Source organism: Furipterus horrens, unplaced genomic scaffold (genome assembly GCF_987537825.1).
Source record: "Furipterus horrens unplaced genomic scaffold, mFurHor1.1.pri manual_scaffold_4, whole genome shotgun sequence".
NCBI lineage: Eukaryota > Metazoa > Chordata > Mammalia > Chiroptera > Furipteridae > Furipterus > Furipterus horrens.
Genome location: NW_028327174.1, coordinates 7,264,180 through 7,287,243, shown reverse-complemented (window position 1 = coordinate 7,287,243; position 23,064 = coordinate 7,264,180). Strand labels below are relative to the sequence as shown.

The window sequence follows — 23,064 nt, the reverse complement described above, 5'->3', positions numbered from 1 at the left end:
GGCCCCCACGGCTCCGACTGCATCTGTCTTCTGCAGTTCCCACCTCTACCCTCTGCTCCGTCACACGGGCCTCCTGCCACCTCCTGCCACAGGTCTGGGCATGCCCACCTCTGTCCAGACACCCAGCACTTCTTAGGTCTCTGCCCTGACCGGCACCCCCAAACATGGCAACCCCTCCCTGACCCCAGGTACCCTTTTCCTTGCTTTGTTTTCCCCAGAGCACCCAGTCCCATCTGACTCCATCTGACAAGCAACACTTACTCAGGCGTTAGTTAACCGTCTGCCTCCTTATGTCAGACAGAGCCCCCCGAGGGCAGCGCCGGGCCCATGGCAGACGCTCAGCAAATACCCGCCAGATCCCGTCTAACAAGACCGCTTCATCGCTCGGGTCACTTCTGAGAACCTGCACCTTTTCTTTCCCATTTCTCCCAGTTTCCCCCATGGCTGCCACCCGCTCCTCGCCACCTGGCTGTGCTGTTCTGGAGACTCTGTGGCCCTCCCCAGTGTGTGCGCCTTCAAATTGCCCATGTTTTAACTCGGCTCCTGTGTCACCCCGCACACACGTTCATCCTCCTGACACACGTGTTTTTCCTCCTAAGACCGTCCACTCTTTAAGGCGAGACCACGCTCCCTTCCGTCTGTGAATCCCCAGCACCCGGCTCAGCACCAAGGTCAATTACATTTACTTTAAGACCTACTGATTTGCATTCCTCCTTTCAAGAGGAATGTGAGGTACGTCACAGAGAAGCAAGGGACAGAGTTGAATGAAGAAACGCGCGTGCAGGAAGGTTCTGGGTGAGGCGGGAAGTGGGGGGGGGGGCGGAGAGGACAGAGGACGGCACCCGGGCCTGTGCAGCCACCCAGCAGGCTCTCATGCCACCTGGCACTTCCTAGTGGCAACTTCAGTACCTGTGGTAACGAATTAATGATTTCACGCTACAAAGTAACCCAGATGTCGCCCAAGGAAAAGCTGTTGTTAGCGTTCTCCTTCCAAGTTGACAAACAGGGACCACTGCTAGGCTGGAGGCCGGAACCACCATGAAGGGGCTGGGTGCTCCTGGGAGGGCTGACTGCTCCTGCACTCGGTGCCCACGGCCCTGAAAGGCGTCGCCTTCAGTGCTGCCACCTGTTGACAGGCTGGTAAACACCATCCTGAGGTCGCGGAACCTCCCTGCAGCAGAGGCCCTGGGAGACGAGCTCTGCTGGCATCGCAGCCTCTGGAACTAAACTGCAATGCAACCCGAGGACCCCTGACCGCTGCTGAAACGGATGCAAAGCGGGGAGCGTGGGCACTGTACACAGAGCCCTGGCTGGAGCTCAAGTCCCAGGTGCCGCGCCGACCGGCCCTGTGTCCCCACAGGTTCACCTGGTCCCAGAGGGCCTCTGGTGCCTGACCCAGAAAACGTCCAAACCCCAAAATCCAACCATCTCAGCCTGAACCCCGAGGGCTGTCCACATGACCTCTCACAATTCCCAAGTCTAAGCTGATATTCTCAGACAGAACATACAGGCACCAATGGGAGGTTTCCCTGGGCCTTCTCGGGGTGCACCTGGGCCCATAGCCCTACTGTCTCCCCACGCTTTCCGGCTTTGTCCCTGGCCCTCTCCAGTGTCTCCAGCATCCTCGGCCATCATCCATCTACACCACGTCCTCTCTTAGCTGTAAGTTTCACCCTAGGAGAGCCCCTTACATTTCCATTTTCCTATAAAAATAAATGATCTCTAACACACCAACCAAAAGATGGATCTAGATTAGAAACCAAAAATGGAGAAGGTATCTATATAAAGACACTCAAAAATGGAGGTGTCTATATAAAGATTGGTGGCAAGCTCTTAACAAGAGACACAGTGACAAGTCTAAGAATAGCTCCTGTAAGGATGGCTGCAGAATTGAAAACCAGTGCCAGAAATATTTCTTAAAAAGGAAGATTTGGGTTGTAAATCATCATCTTTGTTTATCATGCCAAACTAAATGAACAAACAAGGGGAACCGGAAAGGGGGGCAGAGGAAGTACCAAGACTCCTAAATCCTCACCTGCAGAGCAGGGCAAGCGTGTCAAAGGCTGTGTTGCTCCAAAGGCAGTGCGGAGGGTCCCTGGGTAGTGGGGGGGTCTCTGCGTAGCTCCCCCAGCAGCAGGGGCAACTGCCGGGCTCTGATCCTGCCCCCAGGAGGGGACACCAGCAGGCTCCAGGCCCAGCTTCTTCCTGGGGCTCTGTCGCTCACACTCAAGCGCCCCTCTTAATGCCAAAGTGACGTTTAATACTCAAGAGTCCTCTCACTTTCCTGTGCAGGTATCCAGTCCACAGGCAGAAATCCACTCAGAGAGGGTAGGTGCTTGCCCCCCAATCAGAGCCGGGCTCCCACTCAGGTCCTACGAACGCGCTGTCCCTGCAGCGGGCCTGGGGGAGCTGCCCTACACTCCAGAGCCTCCTGCCAGGAAGGGTCAGCCTGTCCCACCACAGCTCAGACTGTCCTCACAGGCAGGGGAGGGAGGGCCCCCCAGGGAGGGGAGCCCACATCGCGGGGAGGCTCCCGTGGCCTGGCCTATGCCCATGGTGTTGAGCAACGCCCTGTGGTTTACACATCACTTCCCCAAACAATGTCTTGTTTTTTTTCACAACCTTGAAGTCAGTCACATTTCCTCCATCTGAGAGATGGAAAAAGTCACGTGGAACTTGGCTTTACAGCCCCCTGGGGTAGCACCGAGTGACTGGAGGGTTTCCATAGGCTCCCCCAAAGGACTTGAAGCAATATTCTGCCTCAGGCGCATGGCCGCTGGCACCCAGGACAGGCAGCTGATGGCAGGTCCTGGAGGGCTGTCTCCGAGAGCTTGCCCGCTCCCCGGACCCAGGACGGCACACGGTGCTACACCTCACAAACTGTTCCCAGTGTGCAGCTGCTGCGGGCGGGGTATGGACACTGGGGTCCCGTCCTTTCACACTCGGGACAGGCCCCTACATGGGAAGGATCTCTTGTCCGCCCGGGTCTCACAGGTGAGCAGGACACGGGCCCGGCAGGGATGATGCTGGCTGGTGAGGCCCATTCGCTCCCCCGGGCAAGGGGTTTGCAGAAGGACCTCCATGGCTCCCCTTTTTCAATGCAGTTCGTGCACCCTGATGTGGGAAGGGTGCATAGGATGGAGCTCAGAACCCGAAATGTGCTGGCAGGCCTCCCTATTTTCTTAACTGACCGAGTGTTCAGCTTTTGCCAGGGACATGGCAGAGAGCCCCGAGGGGCGATGCCACAATCATCTCTCCAGCAAATGTGTCCTGAGGCCCCCGGACACTGTGCTGGGCACTAGAAGACCTGGGCTCAGCCTCGGGGAGCTCACAGCCCCTCCACACACTTGCTCTGCACGACGGGCGACTTGGAGGCCTGTCCCCACTGCAGGGCGCAAGGTGAGCACCCAGCACGAAGGGAGCTGGAGGCAGCATCAACTGCCTTGGCCACAGCTGGCGGGGGGTCAGGGGAGGTGTCAATATGGCGGGGACTTTGGGGCAGTCTTTAAGTGGCATGACCAAGCCTCAGCTTGGCAGTCACCAAGCAGGACTCCGCCAGACTCTACCACCTGCGAGCTCAGGCAGATGGCTTCACCTCTCGGAGCCTCAGTTGCTTCATCTGTAATATTTCAGGGTAACTATGTAATTGACAAGAAAGTTGTTCTACTTTACCTAACTCCCCGTAATAAAGAAAACAGAATAATAAAGTAACAATGACCATTTTACAACTCCTAGTACAAATGATGCCTGTAAACATGGATCATCAATGGATGATAAACCACTAGGTGAAAGGCTGATGGGGAGTTTGATAAGGGATGGATCAGGCCGCACAGGTGAACACACAGTCAAGATCAAGATCCCTAAAACGGGGCACCGGCAGCTTCGAGCCTCCTAACAGCCTGCAGGGGAAGCACACAGCACCACCTAAGAAGGGCCCTTACCCAGAAAGTGAACTGGGATGGAAACGAGGCTTTAGAACTAACCACCCGCACCCGGGAAACACCGAGGCTAGTGCGACAGGTGAAACAATGCCATGAGCAAGCAGCAGCCAGGACCAGTGACCTGGTTTTTCCAACAAATTAGTGGCTTATCAACAAAGGTGGCTGAGGGGTTGTTACAGGAAAAGACTCAATAGACACTATAACTAAATGCAACATGTGGACCTGATTGGGTCCTGATGCTAATAAACCAATGATTAAAAGACATTTAAGCCCTGGCTGGTGTGGCTCCGTGCATTGAGTGCCGGCCTGTGAAACAGGAGGTCACCGGTTAGATTCCAAGTTGAACACATGCCTGGGGTGCAGGCCTGGTCCCCAGTTGGGGACGCACAAGAGGCAACCACACGCTGATGTTTCTTTCCCTCTTTCTCCCTCCTTTCTCCTCTCTCTAAAAGTAAATAAATAAAAAACCTTTTTTATAAAAGATATCTTAAAAACAGTTAACATACAAGAATTCTAGTCAGTTTGGTCAGGTGTGATAATGATATGGTGGGCAAAAAAAATAAAAGTCTTTATCAATGGAGAAAGAATAATTTTTTCAATAAATAGTGCTGAAGCAATTAGACATTCAGAGGCAAAAAAAAACACCTTAACCTAAACCCTTACTGCATATAAATTAATTCACAATGGATCACAGACTTAAATGTAAAATGTAAGGCTATAAAACTTGTTAAAGACGTAGGAGAAAACTCTCTGAGACCTAGAGCCAGGCAGTGTTCCTATACTTGACGCCAAAAAACATGACCCGTAAAAGGAAAAACTGGTAAACGGGACGTCACAAAACGTAAAATCTTACTCCGTGACTCTGGCAAGAGATCGAAAAGACAAAGCCACACAGTGGAAGAAAACATTTACAAGTCACATGTCTGACAGATGACTAGCATCTGGAATATAGCAAGAGTGGTCAAAGCTCAACAATCAAAACAAACAAACAATCAAATTAGAAGACAGATAAAGACATGAGTAGACATTTCCCTCAAGAAGGATTCATGACTAATAAATGCATAAACAGCTGTTTACCATCATTAGCCATTTCAGAACTGCAAACTAAAGCCACAGTGAGTTATCTTATGCACTTAAAAACAAAATGTAATGACACCAAATGCTGGCGAAGATGGAGAGCAACGACCTCACAGACATCGCTGGTGGGCATACAAAATGGTAGAGACGCTCTGGAAAAGTCTCTTATAAAAAGCAGTTTCTTCCAAAACTCACATGCACTTACCATACAACCTAGGAATCACTGTTAGACATTTTATCCTAGGGAAGTGAAAACTTATGTTCACGCAAAATACTGTAATGTTCACAGCAGCTGTACCTGCATCGCCAAACCTGGAAGCGACCCGATGGCCTTCAACAGGGGCCGGGTTACGTCCGCGCTGGCGCGCACAGACCACGGAGCACTACTCAGCAACCAAAAAGAACAGCTGCTGATACAGGCAGCAAACCGCACGGAGCTCAGGGACGTGGCTGAAAACAGTCCGTCCCAAAAGGTCATTTACTGCCTGACTCCCATTATATAACATTCTCAAAATGGCAAATCTAGGGAGGTGGCGGCCAGAGGAGTAACCGGCCGAGAACAGCAGAGGTGTGTGCGACTACAAAGAGGGAAGCCAGGGCATTCCCCGCCTGGTGATGAGATTCTTTGTATCCTGACGGTGGTTCTGGTGGCGCCATCAGCCTACGGGTGATAAAACCACGTAGAACTACACACACGCAAAAACAGGGACAACTGAATACTGTCTGTAGTCCAGTTACTAGTATTGTACCAATGTCCACTTACGGGCTTTGATATTGACCTACAGCGATTATGTCACCATTTCGGGGAAGAACGGTATGTGGAACTCCATGTTCGATTTTTGCAACTTCCTGTGAGTCTACAGTCTTTCAAAATAAGAAAGGTTTTTAAAGTCTTTATCAAGTAGAAATGCATATTGAACTATTTAAGATTGAAAAATAACATGAAGCCTGGGATTTACTCTTTAAAATGGAGGAGGAAAGCCCAGGCTGGTGTGGCTCAGTGGATTGAGTGCCGGCCTGCGAACCAAAGGGTTGCCGGCTCGATTCCCAGTCAGGGCACACGCCTGGGCTGCGGGCCGGGTCCCTGTTGGGGGCGTGCGAGAGGCAACCCATCTCGCTGTCTCTCTCACACACAAGAGGTTTTTCTCTCTCTTCTTCTCCCTCCCTTCCAGTCTCTCTAAAAATGAATAAATAAAATCTTTAAAAGGGGGGGGGGTGTATACGCAACAAGATCGCAAACACTGCTAACTGTTGAATCCCGTGACTGACAGGTAAATTCATTATACTGTTTGCTCTATTTCTGTGCATTTGAAAATTTCCATAATAAAAAGCTTTAGACAGCAGAACAGCAGAATCTTCCACACAATCAAAGACTGGCTGGTTATCTTGTAGAAAAGGGATCAAAAACGTGTGTCACACCTAACAAATGAGTCCAACACATCTTTCTTTTACCAAAAAATTGTTCCAGATTTGCCTATTTTTTCTACAGCCATTAACTGTGAAGAGAAGTGCTTCCCGGCAATGTTTTCAAAACATCCTTAAGCACGTTTAACACGCCATCAGAGGGAATAAGAAAGGCACTGCTCGCTGAGAGAGACCTAGGCAAGGGCTATGCAGAAATGTTTCTACTGTAGTAGGATTTTGTTTCCCAAAAACAGTATTGGTCTGTAACTTACAAAAGCTCCCCTTTCTGAACTCTTAAAAACCTACGTAACGCAATTTTCTAATCTGTTTAAAAATTTCCAAAGCATTTGAGTGGGTTTGGGGCTCATGTGTTAAGAACTTTAAAATAAAATACCTTCCATTTAGTTTACAAAAGCATCTGACTGGCACCAGGGAGGATGGAAATGTACTAGCCAGATTTCAACAAATCCTCCTGCACACGCAGCGGACAGGATGGAAAAACGAGCCACCCGATTTAGAAAGAAAGCATTTCCTGCGCGCAGCTATGTGTCCCGGGATCCTGCCTGGGGAGGGCGGCCATTAGAAACAAGCGTCTAACCCAAGGGAACGCAGATCCAGACCTTCCCTCCAGCTGCCCTCACAGAGCCTGAAAGCACAATTTCCAAAAATGATCAAGCATGGGAAGCCAGAAGGCTTTTCGTACCACCAACAAACTAATTTTTAAAGTTTTAGATTATTTCATCTTTAGCTCATCCTTTGATGTCTATTTCTGGTGTATGTTTTATTATGTATATAATGGTAACGTAACACATACATAGAGTTACAAGCACATCAATATCTATGTCTTAGAGGCGTGTGCTCAGAAAGCCCTTTGACGGGCAGGGACGTGTGAGCAAAGTTTGAAGAGCAGAGCTGGGAGCCATGGGAAAGCTGGGGCCCCGCTCCTCTCTCCTGCGTCTCTGCCTCTCCGTCCCAGGCTGCGGGGCAGAAAGCACAGTCAAGGTTTGGTCCTGCCTCTTGCTAGTGAGGCCGCAGCATACCGTACATCCATGTTCGCACACCACCCTGAAGGCTGTGAAGAGTCCAGGCCAGTTTGCCTTGTCCCAGGTTGAGTCAGGGACACTGCCAAAATCTGCAGGTGCCTGGGTATCTCTGAGTTTGTTTGTTCGCTAGACAATGCTGTAGCCAAGGCCTCTGGGCCGAGTAAGTTTAGGAATTCAGGGTTTTTCAGATTTTAGTAAGGATTATGGGACTGTGTATATGGTTATGCATACGGCACCAGAGGGGTCTGGGCAACACCCCAAAATCAAACACCTAGTATTTCCATAGAGAAACGTGAGGTATTTTTAAAAACCATAATTAGTTTTGCATCAAATCAGGTCAGATTTTTGCCACAAAATTAGTTTGCTGCAGACTTAGGAAGAACCTTTGGGATTTCAAGTGTCCTGGATTCCAGAAAGGTGAAGGGACGTGGGCCTGGGCCGCCCTCCAGAGTCACAGGGAGGCTGCTGCTTGAGGAAGCAGGAATCAAGTCACGACTCCTCTGCAGAGCCCGGGGCCTTGGTTGGCCCTTTGGTCCCAGCCTCCCCGCCTGCCTCTACCCTGAGCTCCGGCAACACTGGGTCCCTGCACATGAAGCTCCCCTCTGCCCCGTCCTCGTGGAGAGTGCTACTCACCAGTCACCCTAAGCATCACCCAAGGGCCCACCCACTGCCTCCCACTCTCTCTCAGCAGTGCTGTGCTCACTCCAGGTACTAAAAGGTCAGTTCTGACAGGGTTCTTGTCCCCCCACAACTGAGTCATCTATCTCTAGGATCCAGAAGGTGCCAGGCACACAGTAGGGATTGAGAAGAGAAGAATCAATCAATCAATCAATCAACCAATCAATCGTGACTGAATGCCTGCCAGTGAGCCCCAGGCTACACAACGCAGGCTTTCCGTCACTGGGCCCCTGCCCACCCTCACAGCTTCCAGAGCCCGGCTGCAGGATCTGGACCATGGGCTGGAGGGAGAGACGGGCCGCGTGAGGGCAGAGGGTGGAGGCTGAGTCACAGCCTCTCACACACCTTCCCAGGTGGAGGCCACGCCAAGGAGGGCAAAGGCGCTTGTTCCACGCACCCCATCAGGACACACCCGGTCCACTGGGTGGGCGTAACAGGAAGGTGAGTCTGCCAAGACAGAGGCCTCTTTACCAGCAGTCTAACAATTTTCTGGTTGTCTCTAGAACAAGGAAGCTCCCAATCAAACACGCTGGAAGCCCCCGGGGGCAGGAACACTGATGGAGGGAAGAAGCTCTGTAGGGCAGTTTACGCCAACCTGTTTTCTCCCCAACTAGCCCACAACCTGCTGGAGGTCAGAGGTCATGTCCTCTGAGCCCCTATCCCCAGCACCTCCTTCAGAGCCTGGACAGAGGTAGCGCTCAGTAAGCTTGGAGTGGATTAGGGAGCAGCTGAATGAATGCGTCTGCCCTTTGCAGCTCCTTGCAACTAAAACCTCCGACACCCCCCAGCCACACTGTGCCAGTCCCGGGGAGTGGAAAGCTCTCTTGCCCCACCCCCACCTTTATCCCCACCCGCCTGGACAGTCATCTCCTATGACCTACTGCCGTCTGCATGCGGCACGTCTTCCGTAGCGTTGACCACAGTTGGGATCAGACTTATTCCGTTAACACCCTGTGAGTCAGGCTCCATGAGGGCAGGGACCGTGTGCCATGCTGGCAAGGTATCTGACCCACCCGGGGACAGAAAACAGCATGGACAAAGGCACGGAGAAAACGTGGTAACAGATACTCGGGCGGGGTGCGCCCAGGCTGCTGCCAACTAGCCTCACGGGTGACCTCACGGACGGACCACCTGTGGCCTCGACAGTTGACAGAAGCCCCGTGACAGTGGTGTGAAGCTGAACGTGAAGCCAGAGGTCCAGAAGAAGTTCTCCCCCGGGGAGCGCCAGGACAGAGCCCCGCTGGGCCACCAGCCACAGGCCGGACGGAGTCCACCCAGGGACAGGAAAGCCAGGCTCCACGGGGTCCAGGGAGCAAGGCTGCGCCACTGCCAACCCAGCTCACGAGAAAAGGAGGAGTGCCGGTCCACAATGTCCCCTCCCCCACCTCCCACCAGGGGCCAGGGAGCAGAACCAGCCGCCGGAGGGGCTCTTGACAGCACAGAACCAGGGTGCAGGGAAGTGAGGGGTCTTCAGCGAAATTCACCCAGGCCCTGGCGAGGCCTGACACCCATGCCACACCTAGAAAACAGCTCAGAGGCAGGCAGCAGCTCACTTTCCCCAGCGCAGGCCCTGCCCCCGTCCTTCCCGGGAAGGAGGACTTCGGGCTGACTCCCCTTCCGAGGATCCCTGCCTCTGCCAGAGAAGCTACAAAGCCGTGTGCAGCAGTTACTGACCTCGGGCACCTACCTTGGGATTCAGGCGTCGGGGAGCATCTCCCTGTCTCACCAGGTTTTATTGAGTTATTTTCACTTCCCGTTGCCCCTTACTCCGCCCCCCACTTCCTGTAGGGAAGGCTGAACAATGGCCTGCAGAGTCCCACACGCTGAAGCCCCCACCTGTGACTATTCACTTTACATGACAAAAGGGACTTTGCAGATGTGATGGCATTGAGGATCTTGAGGCACAGAGATTATCTCGAATTATCTGCTCACTGAGCAGGCCAGAACAATCACAGGGGTCTTCCTGCGAGGGACCGGGAGGGGGAGTGAGGAGAAGGCAGGGACAGCGGGAGCACGGAGGAGAGCCTGGGAGACTGAGGAAGGGGCCGTGAGCCAGAGAATGCAAGCGGCCTTGAGAAGCTGGAAAAGGCAAGGACCAGAGTGTCCCCTGCAGCCTGCAGGAGGAATGCTGCCCTGCCCACCCCTGGGTTTTACCCAGTGACATACATTCCGGACTTCTGATCTCAGAGCTGTAAGATAATATATTTGCATTTTAAGTCACCGAGTGTCTGGAAATTTGTCACAGCAGCAGTAGGAAACTAACACGCTGACTTACAGATCAGGAAACAGCCTTGGGGGGCTCAAGGTGTTTGCCCACGGTCCCGCTGAGAGGGGTCTGTCACACTGCCCTGCCATTCTGTCGAATGCACAGATTTCCAAGGGCTGTTAGAGCCGCCGGCTCTGGAATCGACCACCGAGGTTTGACTCCCAGCTCTGCTGCTTCGTAGCTTTGTGTCCAGGGGCAAGTTACTAGCCTCTCCTTGCCTCAGCTTCCTCGGCTGTGGAAAGGGGTTGCAGTCACACCAACCCGAGAGTGAGCGCAGGAAAGCACCGAGGACAGGGCCTGGCACTGTTACCTTTGTGGTTACCCTCCTATTTCAGTCATTTCCCCTCGTCGGGCTGAGGGTGCCTTCCCAACAGTCTCTGAGACCCAGGCCAGTCCTGTCTGGCTGTCTGCTCTTTTTTCTTAAACCTTCTGAGGCCATATTTTCATCCATTAGCTTCAGATCCAAACCCTTCTGAGCTTCAGCCACGAAATGCTCGCTCGGGCAGTTGCCACACAGTCACTGGCCAAGCTAAGCTGGCAACGCGTTCACACCACGTCTCCAGAATATTAACCCAGTCCAGCAGGGATCTGTGTTCTTTTAATTAATATCTGTGGAGAAGCTCCCATCCTCACAGAGCTCACTGGGTAGAATCTGACTTGGACACTGTAACTCTGAACTGGCCACGCTCGCCCACTTCGGCCGCTCAGCCCCTGGGAATGACAAGCCTCCTGCCTCCCGGACTGCTCGCCTCTGGGAACTTCTGGGTGGCTGCCTTTTGGGGGAGGCTGACCCCCATTAGAGCAGGTCAGCAACCCCCAGCCTGGCCCCTCTCCAGAGGGGATTAGAGGGAAAGAGCTGCCAGCCGCTGGCCAGTTCTGCCTGGTTGGCCTTGGGAAGCAGGATCACATGCCCTCCAGAGGGGGAGGGTCCCGTCTCTCAGTCCCACACCCCTCCCATCTCCCATCAACAGACACGCAGGGGCCACTTTAGGGCTCCCATCTCTCCCCCTTCTCCTCGGGCCGAGTGCCCACAAATCTGTCAACCAGGAAAGAAAAATCACCCAACCCTGTACCCATCCTTCTCTAAGGGGGGGGGGGCAGGAATAAAGGCACAATGAAGTATCTAAAAGCCCTCAGTGAGGGCTCATTAAATTCAGCCTTGCAGTGAAATCTTTTTTAAAAACACATACCAGGCCAAATTTCGATCACCTCATTTTTCTCCCCAACTGAGAAGAGATGGGCCAACGCTCAAGCCTCTTTAGCTGCGCTTTGCACCCCTCTAAGTGTGACCCCCCTTTCCAGCCAGCTAAAGCCGACCAGCTCTGCTCACACGCGTCCCCTTCAGGTGCAGAACCCTGAACCTAAGAGTCCTACTGCCCCACGGGAGCGAACTGTCTAAGCCAAGACCTCTGAACCTGCCCGACCCTGGGAACCCCTTCAACAAGAAGCCTGGCTGCTGCCCGGGTGCGGCGGTGAAGAATTCCAACCTGAATTTCACTCACAGAAGTAGGTACTGAGTGGGGTGAGCCAGCCTTCCAACTTGAGTGTGTTCCCAATGAGTCCGCACGTGCCCCACAGACGAGAGCAAGAAATCCCATAGCAGCCCTATTTATAACAGCAAAAGGCTGGACTCACCCAAATGCGCACGGCGGGAAAGTGGACGCCAACAGTGGACGCCTGTGCAGCCGTGAAAAAGAACAGGGGCTGCTACGCACAACCTGGATGAATCTCACGAGAAGCCCTTCTCTGTGACTCCGTTTATGGGACGGTCAGACCAGGCAGCACTGAGGAGCTGAGTCGTGCCTACCTCGGCGTGCTGCGCGTGCTCTGGACATGGTTTGCACAGCAATCACAGACACAAAAATCCATGGCGCTGCACACCTGAGCTCAGTGCACTTCAGCGCAGTGAGTCAAACCTCCTGAAAAGCTTAAAAGTATAACTATTTACCTTTAAGCACCTTCTAGGTGCTGAGGCCAAAGGGATCTGGGACGAGACTCTAACTCCAGTGGGGGCAAAACACACTCGAGTAACAGCACCAGGCTGCCCATGGCCAGGGGCCCAGGGGATTCAGGTTACTCGTGATCTGGGGAAGGCAGCAGAAGAACTGATTCAATGTCTTTCCGGCGGCAGCCAGACCTGTGCCCAAACCCTCCTTCTCCCTGTGTGACCGGGACAAGAAGTCTGCCCTGCTCCTTCATCGTTAAGAGGGGCCGCAGCAGCTGCGCCTCACGGATCCCCACGTGCAGATGCAAGGAGAGATGCGCATGGCACTCAGCCATGACTGCTGTGACTCCTGCAGTGAGGACTGCCGCCCTGTGCCTGTGCCAGGCACCGGGGTGCCCGGGTGTGAAACAGGCCCCGCCCCCCGCAGCCTCCACTCCCATCGGGGAGAGGGCAGCCACCACTCCTCTCACAAATCAGGGGCTGTGAGCCCACAGCCCAGGGAGGAATCAGACACCCAGGACACAATGTAAAACAGCTTAAGTGCCAGCAGAGAGGAACAGATAAAGAAGCGGGGGAGGTCAGAGGGCCTCGCAGAGTGGGAGACTGAGCTGGGCCTTGAATGGCAGGCAGGATTTGAGCAAAGGCGCGGAGGTCGGAAGTCGAGCCACATGGAGGAAAGGGCGACGGGTCAAGAGTGGCTCGAGAGACCTGCGCTTTGCCACCAGCGGGAGGTTTCAGGGGTCAGCAGCGATTTAAAACAATGAGCCAGCCAACAGCAAGGTTTCGGAGGGCCTAGAGCGAGTGGCTGTGTTTCTCCAGGGCTGGGACCGGGGTCACGTCAACCAAGAAGCACCCAAACCTTCTCACTCAGTCCCCTCTGTGAGACCCAAGCGCATATTTTTTTATTAGGCGGTGGTCAGGGGCCGAAGTGAGGCTGACTGGGCCTTGAAGGGGTGGCCAGAGCCTTGACTTTCCCGCACCTGGGCAAGAAGTGAGGACACATTTCTTACGGTTCTTGTTTATATAACTGCATTTATATTAATTTTTTTAATCCTATATTCACGAGTCAGAACTCAAAAGGCACGAAGGGTTTCCAGGGAACAGCGTCCCAGCACCAGCCCCACCCCAGAGGCACCGCGATCACTTCCGGGGAAACCCAGAGACCTTGTGCACGGGCCTCAGCACGTGCACTTGACAGCTGCCCACACAGAGGCATCCCAGTCGCCCGTCCTGTCCCCGCTCCTTTCACAGCATCTGCTTTGGCCACTGTGCTGTATCCATGTGTGGGGTCTCTGCCTCACTTTGTCACGGCTGCACAGCATTCCGTGGTGCAGGAGCCACAAGCTGGTCCCGGCTCCCTGCTGATGGCCTTCAGGTGGCTTCCAATCTTTTGTTATTACAAATAAGGCAGCAATGGCAAACCTTGCAAATAAGCCATCTTGCACACGTGTGACACACCTGTAGGACAAATTCCCAGAAGTGAACTGCTGGGTGAAGGTATACAAGCACACAAACCTGTAATTTTGAAAATGTTGCTAGAAAGGCAGGATCATCCAAGAAATATGCCTAATTATCGGGAGGAATACTGACAATGGGCAGTTCTAAGGATGCCCAGATGAAGAGATAGTAGAGAAAAGCCGTTTTCGGCAGACATTGCGTGCCGGCTCAGGAGATGGTTCCGGGCCTGGATCAGCCCCTACTCACCTGACACCCTGGTCCATGGACATGCATTTCCTCACCAGTACGTGAAGGGCCAGACCCGCTCTGCAACCCAGGCCCCCCCAGCACAGGCCGGCTCTGATGCCCTTGTCCCGGGGCAGGTGGACACAACCCCCAGCTGTAATTGGTCTCTCCGGGAGAAGGAGCCTGTGCCCAGGGGAGAGCGGGTAGGCCAGAGTGTACAGTGCAGGTGGGGAGTGGGGGAGCAGAGGAGGTGGGGAGAGCAGTGGAGACCCCAAGGGGGTCAAGTGTTTCCGGTCTGGCCATCCTAAACGAGTGACAAGCGCCTCTTGCCATGTCCCCTGCACAAGTGGCAAGGCCACTACTGCCTAGCAAACACACTGACACTCCCTGTATTCAGTGTCCATCGTAGACCTGTCACCCAACACGTGTGCCCAAGAGAATGACCACCTACACCTCACTCTGCAGGTAAGCAGCTGGCGAAGGACAGAGGCGGGTCTCCCAATACCTAGGTGACCTCCCTGGGACTGAGGACAGCTGGACAAATGCAGCCATCAGGGCGGGCTTCCTCCCACACCCAATAACTCCGCCCAACTACTGACAACTGCGCATGAAGGAAATGGTCGTCAGTCCCGAGTCAAGTGGGAGACACCTGCTGGCAAAGCAAAGACAGCGTTCGAGAGGAGGGACGCTGGCCCACCTGCCCCTTCCCAGCCCATGCTACGCTCTGCCTGAGGGGGCCGGGAATCCTGTGAATCAAACCATATTTATGCACTGAGATTATTGCTATTCTCATTTTTCTAACTAATATACAATGCATCAACCTTTCTTTGTAATGCAAATATGTACTGTTTTGGTAAATATAGGTGTTCACACAACCTACTTGTTTAAAACCCATGGACCTCCTCCCCATGGAGGTGAGGCCATGACCCCAAACACCCTGGGAGAGCTCGCGCCATCTCTGCTCTTCAACTCTCCTACCTGCGCCTCCTGCCTCTGTGCGTGCTTCGGGTGGCCCCTCTCCTTGGAAAGCCCTTCCCTCTTCTCCGCCTGCCACTTCTGCTGTCCATGGGAGCCAGCTCCACAGCCCACCTGCAGGCGGAGCAGACCGTGGCCCCCTGGGGCCCCAACAGCTTTGACATTGAACCTTGCAAATAAGTCATTTTGCAAACGTGTAACACATCCGTAGGATAAACTCCTAGACATGAACTGCTGGGTGAAAGTACACAGCACACACACCTGCAATTTTGAAAATGCTGCTAGAGAGGCAACACTGAACTTTCCAAGTCTGAGCAGCAATTCCACCTGCCAGGTGCACGGGATTTGATGTCGAAAACCTGGATGCTTCCTTCTGAGCATCCTGGATTCACCCTTCTGAGCCTCAGTCTATCCAGCTACAAGGCAGGCACAGGAATTCCAAGGTCCCAGGGCTACTGGGAGAATTAAATGTAACAATATATGTGTGTGAACTGTAATTTGCAAACTGCAAAGCCCTACACAAAGTCCAGAGAGGATAGTAATATTTGTATTCATTAGTATGCCAATTTTTTAAAAGATTTTATTTATTTATTTTTAGAGGTGAGGAAGGGAGGAAGACACAGAGGAAGAAAAACATCGACCAGTTGCCTCTCGTATGCCCCCAACGGGAGAATAGGCCCACAACCCAGGCACGTGATGTGAATGGGAACTGAACCAGCGACCCTTCACTTTGCAGGATGATGCTCAACCCACTGAGCCAGGCCAGCTGGGGCAGTATGCCGATATTAATTAATATTACTATCCTCACAAATATCCCTTCACCAACAGCTTTCATTGTGCCTTGCAGGCACCCAAGAAGATTGCCACTGGAGGCGGAGAGCAGGAGGCCCTGCCAGCAGCTACAGCAGCAACCTTGGGGTTGGTTATTTTTCTGTCAAAGCTTCTCTGTAAATGATGACCCAGAGGGCTTTGGGGAATAGCACAGACCAGCAAAGTGAGGGTTCTTAGCCACCTGCCAGCAGGACAGGCCGCCCTGGGGGCAGGCTGTCCACAGAGGTTATAGCAGGAGAAAAATAAAGATACCAATTTGCATGTATGTCTCCCAGGGCGTGAAGCTGTCTGATGTGAAAATCCCTTTCAAGGTGACAGGTGCAGTAACTTCCAGAGATCTCATTCCATCTTCTTTACTGGGTGGGGATGGGAAACAGCCATCCTGGGCCCAGGGATCATGGCTCTCCAGCAAGGACACCAGATAGTGTTCAGGCAAGTCACCAAACAGACTTCAGGTTGGAAAAGAAGACACACACACACACACACACACACACACACACACCTTCCCTTTCCACCTTAATGGCACTGTGAAGGCCTTCTCTCCCTCCAAACCAGGCCCCACCCCATGGGGGGCTTTCTAAGCTGGGACCTCACCTGAGCCTTGTAGCACCCAGAAGGTGGGCAGAGAGGCTACAAGTAGCCCCATTAGAGGGCAAGTGACTCACCCAAGGTCATCACCCGGGTTCTCTGACTCTCCATTCAGTGCCCTGCCAACCCCTCATGCCACAGTGCCATTCAGCAAACAGCCCGGGGCCTCATCTTTCCTGCAGAGAATTTGAGATAAAGCAGCAGACGCTATGTTTTAGAACTCTCTCACTCGTACCTATGGCCAACTTCTTAATTTCATGGGTAAAAGCCTCTGACCTGTGAACAGTGAGATAACGCAGGAGAATGCCTAGAAAGAAAACACGCCCAGACTTCAACAGTGATTATCTCTTGGTTATAAAATCTGCGGTGATTTTTATTCTTCTCCCCCAATCTTTTCTGTGTTCCAAGTTCACTATAATGAACAAGTACTATTTTCAAAACCAGAGAAGCTTATTGTCTTTCAAAGGCTGAAACACCAAGATCAACACGCAAACTTGCCATTAAATGCTCATTTAGTCTAAGTGTCTGACTTTTTCAAACGTGGCAGAGCTGGAAGTGACGAGGTCAGGCACAAAGGTTTTCTGGGTGGGATCTTCCCTCTCTGGTTCCAACCCTAGAACAGGAGGAAAAGGAGGTGGCAGCAGGGCTTCCTGCCTCCTAGCCAGGGCCTGAGACCTCCCAGACCATGGACTGAGCCTGGCCTAGGGCAGACCCAAAGCTGTTTAATGTGCCCTGTAGGCTCCTGATATAAACTCAGTTCAAATAAACAATCCTGTTCTGATCAGCCTTATTAGCCATCACATCTCAAGAATACTTCCACCTTTATCCAGAGTGGCAATGACATTAACCCATCCAACCATTTCACTTAGTCAAAAACTATTTCAGCTGTGCAAGGCATTGTGGCCAGACACAGCCGTCACTAACCTAAGACGGGAAAAACAACCTATGCTCTGCCGAGTGTAGGGTTTCAGCTGCACTAAAACGGCACCGGAATGTGAACAAATGCTGCCTGGGTGTGACACCTGCCTAATTCCAGCATCTCAACTGCTCTGTGAGGGGCCCCGCTCTCCAGGCCTTAGACCAAGAAGGTCCCAGACTGCACTGTGTTAAGGTCCTGCACTGCATCCCACTCGACGGAGGCAGAGATGATGGGGAGGGAGCGTGAGAGAACCCAAAACTTGGCAGCCACCAGTCTTCTCTCCATGGTCTCCTCCCACCTGCCTTCTTCTCCCTCTTGCCTTTTTTTTTTTTTTTTTTTTTAAGATTTTATTTATCTATTTTCACAGAGAGGGGGAGGGAGGAAGAGAGGGACAGAAACATCAGTTGGTTGCCTCCCTTACAACCCCATCTGGGGGCCTGGCCCACAACCCAGGCATGTGCCCTGACTAGGAATCGAACTGGTGACCTCTTGGTTCACAGGCCAGCGCTCAAACCATTGAGCCATACCAACAAGAGCTCCCTCCGCTCTTTTTCAGGCCAAGACAATCACATTCAATTAACATTCATTGAGGGCCTACTAGGTGCAGAGCCCCATTGTCAAACAATTTTGTAGACAAGAACTCAGACCTTTGCTTTGCACATGCTGTTTACTCTGCCTGGAACCTGCTTCCTCCCCTGAGCATGTGGTGACAGCTTAAATGTCACCTTCTCAGAGAAGTGCCTGCCCAGGTGAGAATGTTCTCTTAGAGCACCTGTGACAACTGTAATTGCACCAGTGCTTGCTCTTTCCCCAACTGGACTCAGCTCCGTGAGGGCAGCTCCCTGCACCCTGGCTAGCACACAGTTGCTTCAATAAATTCATGGCCTGATAGGTAATAATAAAAGCCAGTGTTTACTGAGCACGTACTATGTCCCAGATGCTATGCTGTGCTCCATGCAGACACTGGATCATGACTGTCCCATGGCGGCTGCGCCGTTATCACTCCCATCTTACAGAGGAAAGAAATGGCGTCATTTTCCCCTATTTTTAAAGAATGGAAATTAGAACCTGGTAAGCAACCTGCCCAAGGCCACGGGGATAAGAAAAAGAGCAAGAACTTGAACTGCATCTCCCAATTCTCTCTCCATGTCACTGGACTGCTCAGCTCCATATGTCTCTCTCTCACCAATGTCCAGGGGGTGGTCCTTTCTCCTGTGCTGCCAGTGACCATTTCTGTCCCTCTCCTGAATCCTTGGCCCCCTCTCCCCAGGTACCCAATTCGAAGACTTCCCCAACTCCTCCCCTCTCATCCCACACCCATCCGCTCCCACCCCACTACCCAACGTGGACCCTCAGCTGTGCTTCAGCCCTGACCTTGGGCAAAGATCCCCAGCCTTTCGGCACCGAGGCACAGCGACCCGGGCAGCTGCGTGAATGCTGACAGCCAGACCCCCGACACAGCAGGCAGGGAAAGTGGGCACTCCTCAGTGAACCCGCGTGGGGTCTGGGAGTTGAGCCCAGCTTTCCGGGTGCCAGTTCCCACTCTGTCCCCACTCTCTGCCTGGTGGGCGTGGGCACGTGGACAAGGGACAGCCCCCACAGCTCTCAAATGGGAAAGGGAGGCGCCCACGTCCATTCCGGATCCGTGCTGTGAGAAGTCAGTGAGGACCTATGGGATCGAGAAAGAGCTTGGGCTCTAGCACAGTGGCCAATTCACAGCCAGCCCCAGAGGCCACTTTCATTTATTTATCTATCTATAATTTTCTTTAATATATTGATTTTAGAGAGAGGAAAGAGAGAAACATCAGTTTGTTGTTCCACATATTTACTCATTCATTGATTGATTCTTGTATGAGCCCCGACCAGCAACCAAACCCACAACCTTGGCGTATCTGGACGATGCTCTAACCAACTGAGCTCCCCGGCCAGGGTGACCCAGAGGCCACTCTCAGAGCAGACACCATCACAACAGTGGAGTCCAAAGGCCTGCCTGGGCCAGGCGGGGTCGTCAAAACCAGAAGCTGCTGGAAGAAGAGGAAGGAAAGGCAGCAAGGACTAAAAAGCATGCCATTGGCCTGAGAAAAAGCAGAGAGGGAGGGCGGGTCTTCTTGGAATTCTCGGAGGGAATCCAGGAAGGAGGGAGGTGATCATACTGTCCCGTAACACACTGCTGAGGATGTCAGTTCCTTTATGAGAATTTCAGGGCTCCCTGATGACCACACAATTAAAACTTGATGAGTCAAGTTCAAACTCCTTCACAGGGCCTTCAGAGGTCTTCCGGCCCAGACCTACCACTGCAGCCTCCATGCATCTGCCCAGGGGCTCCTCGGCCTAGAACACCCTTTTCTCCAGGGGCCAAATGCTCCTTGTCCTTCAAGGCCCAGGGTGTTTTGTTTCTATGAAGACTTTTGGGACACCCCAGGGTTAGTTGGGGGAAGAGCACAGCTCTGAGGTCAGACCCTCTGGCTCACAGCTCAGCTCCACGGACCAGGCTGGCTTCCACCTCCTAGGCTGCTTCCTCTGTAAAATGTGAAGGTAACTGCTCCCACCCCACTGGGTGGTGGGAGGGTGAACTGGCCACTATTTCATGCAAGTGCTTTGAACTGCGCCTGGCACAAAGTAAGTGCTAAATAAACAAGCTGTTGTTCCCATTGTCCTCCAGCCCCTGTAGGGCCCTCTGTTCCTTCCACAAGCGGAGCACTGTCTGTCTCGCACATATTTGTTGCCCTCTGGATCCTTCTGCCAACCACAGCCTTTCAGAAGGCAGGACACAGGACCCGGACCTCTCACAGTGCCAGGCACATAGTAGGTATTCAGTGAGTACTCAGCGCCCGTGAAGGTCCTCTAGCAGACCCCACACGGAGCTCTCCCCGGGCCCAGCTGCTGGCCTTCCACAACTCACACACCAAATCCTGTCTACAGGCCCTGCAGAACCAGAAGGGCAGTCACTGTTCCCGGATTTCACAACAATAAAGAGCTATACTCTGCCTGACCAAGGCTGTTTCCACTCCAGGGAATTTACAGGGAGAAACGAGCACAGCAGGGGCTGGAAACAGAGCTGAGCCCCTCTCGGGGAGAGAGCTGGGCTGGCCGACCAGAAACCAGGAGCAACACCTCAAAGGCAGAGGGAGAAAGCAGCCTCCAGACAAAAGCCCGAGTGCCGGAGAACTCGGCCAGCACAGGAGAACTAGGACAAGGAGATCGTTCACACCCATCCTGTCCTGGAGCTCTCTTCCTGCCCACCGGGGAGCTGTAGAAGGGGTTCCATGTACAACCCACCAGCTCGTGAGAACAACGTACAATACATCCAGAATCCCAGGTTGCCTGTGGTTCTCAGCGGGGATTCACAGTGCCCGCCCCATCCACGCTGGCTTTCAGGGCCACGAGTCTGCATTGGGGCCACTATCTACGTCCATGTCCCCACCAGACTGGGGGCCTCTAGTGGCTGAGCACCAGGTCTCACTGATCTTCAGGCCCCTGTGCCCCTAGCGTGGTGCCAGGTAGGTAGTAGGTGCTCAGTAAGTTACAAGGCAGCACAGTCTGGCAGCAAGAGAAAGGTCCGGATTCAAGGAGACTCCATCCAGGCCTGCCATGTACCATGAGCGAGCAAGTCCTGCACTCCCGCGGTGTCTGCTCCCTTACCTGCCAAACAGGATAACAAGGTTCATACTCGCAGAACTGCCAAGAGAAGAAGGGACTGGGAAAACCCATGGTTTCTACATGATCCGATGAATGCTGGTCACCCTTCAGGCTCCAGCTCAGCTGTCCCCTTATGTTATGTCCTTTCTGCTGGCCACACTGGCCCTTTCCCAGCACTAAAAGTATTCTGTACACCCTCTATTTTTTATATTTTTCACGCCTTTGTGATTACTTGTTTCTAAGTTTGATTCCCCCACTGACCTAGGCAACTGTATACAGGGGGCATCATGGGTTTGTGTCCAAGGCCTGACAAAATGGACATGTGGGTCTGGCTGCTGGGGCCCTTCCACCCCACAGCCCCAATTCTGGCACACACAGCACCCTTCGAGGAGATGTGCTTCGGGGGCCCACCAGGCATGCAGATAAGGGGGGTGGGAAGGGACGCTGCAAACAAACCGGTGAAGAAAGTCTCACCTCTGAGGCCTGAGCCTCCTCTGCAGACGCAGGTGAGCCTGTCTGCCTGGCTGACTCCGCAGAGCAAGGGCCTCCAGGGCACAGATTGCTGTCTCCTGCCTTACATAAAGCGCCAGGCAATCAGATAAATAACACATGGCCTTCAGCCCGCACACAGGTATGAGGCATGCAAACACTTGCTTTGCACACGGCGCCCTGGGGGTTGTGTGTGTGTCTGGCTTTGCACAAGCCCCCTCCCGAGGGGGGCGAGCATGAATTGGGAACAAATACCCGTGTTCACCGGCATCCCTAATGCCTTGCCATGACCCATAATCAACTAGCTCTAGACCCCAGCAGTGCACCCAGGAAGGAAATGTACAGCCCACAGGATGGATACACACCCCGTGAATTAGTCTCTGTGGTCTCTCTCGAGGCACATACGCTTGGAGTCACAGGTTCCCGTCGGTGCCCCTCCGAGAGGCTGCCCTGTATGCAAGGCATTCACACCTCCCTGCACGTACAGGACCCCGAAAGGCCTCGCCAGGCCCACGCTCCCGGATCACCGCCACCCGAACACGGCACGGATGCCTCCCCCACGCCCTCGGCGGTGCCAGGCGCCAGCACACCCACCGGGCGCACACCACCCCCCCGGCAAAGAGGCTGTCCGTCCCCTGCCGTCTCCCCCCAGCCACCACCACGGGCAGGTCCAATTACACCCCAGACTCCGGCGCCGCCACGCTGGCGAGGAAGGGGCCAGGGCACACCCACGGCCAGCCCCGCGACCCGACCGGGAGAGTAGGGGACGCAGGTCGGGACGCGCGGCGCTGGCGGACACTCCCTCTCGGCTCAGCCAGGCCGGCCTCCGTCGTCCCTTCCCCGCCCCGGAACCCGAGGTCAACGCGACCCTCTGGGCGCCCCCTGCACCCGGCCTCTCCGAAACGGAGCAGCAGCCCCCCTGCCTCCAGGGACCCACAGTCGCCTCCCTCATGGCTTCTGACCCGAGGCCGGCCGAGCGTGTACCTCACGAGCCCATGGCGGTGGTGGCGCGTGCGAGAGACGCCCGACGGCCGGACCGCGCGGGTGGGGCGGGCTGCACCGCGGCCGGAGTCTGGTCGCCGCAGCCGGCGGGTCCAGGACACAGTGGAGTGCCGCCGCGCTGCGCCTGCGCACTGAGTGCGCCTCCAGGGAAGGAAGGGCGGGGAGCGCCGGGCTGAGATCACCCGAGTGGCCTTAAAGGGACCGCGCCCCGAACCTCCAGCTCCCCGTCGATCGGTGCGGTCGACCCAGGTTCTCCTGCCGCTAACAAGCAAACCAGCAAAGAGTCGCCTCCCCCGCCTCAGTCCGACCCCCTAACCCTGCGCACCACAGAGCTTCTCGGGGTGCAGGGACAGACAAGGTTTGGGGCTCCAAGGTCGGTTCCAGACACTCTCTGGTGCTTCCCTTGGACCTGTTTTGAAGATAAAACAATGCAGTATAATGGCTATTTGGTGAGTGAAGGTTGCGTGTAGAACTGTGAAATGAATGCATGCCGAGTGCTGCGCGCAATCATGCCAGATGAAATTGCAAAGCAGAGGGGCTTTTTCTTCCCACTCTGCGCAGCGGCATTTCTTGCCGCTCCTCGC

At 53.9% G+C, this 23,064-nt stretch overlaps 1 protein-coding gene across 1 annotated transcript in view; it reads right to left on the bottom strand.

Moving 5' to 3' along the window:
* Positions 1-22,592, bottom strand: part of TMEM184B (transmembrane protein 184B) — a 44,905-nt gene extending 22,313 nt beyond the window's left edge. The window contains exon 1 of the mRNA XM_090272438.1: positions 22,463-22,592. The gene's annotated coding sequence lies outside the window, so the exon portion shown is untranslated. The remainder of the gene's footprint in view (positions 1-22,462) is intronic.
* Between the last annotated feature and the right edge of the window lie 472 nt (positions 22,593-23,064).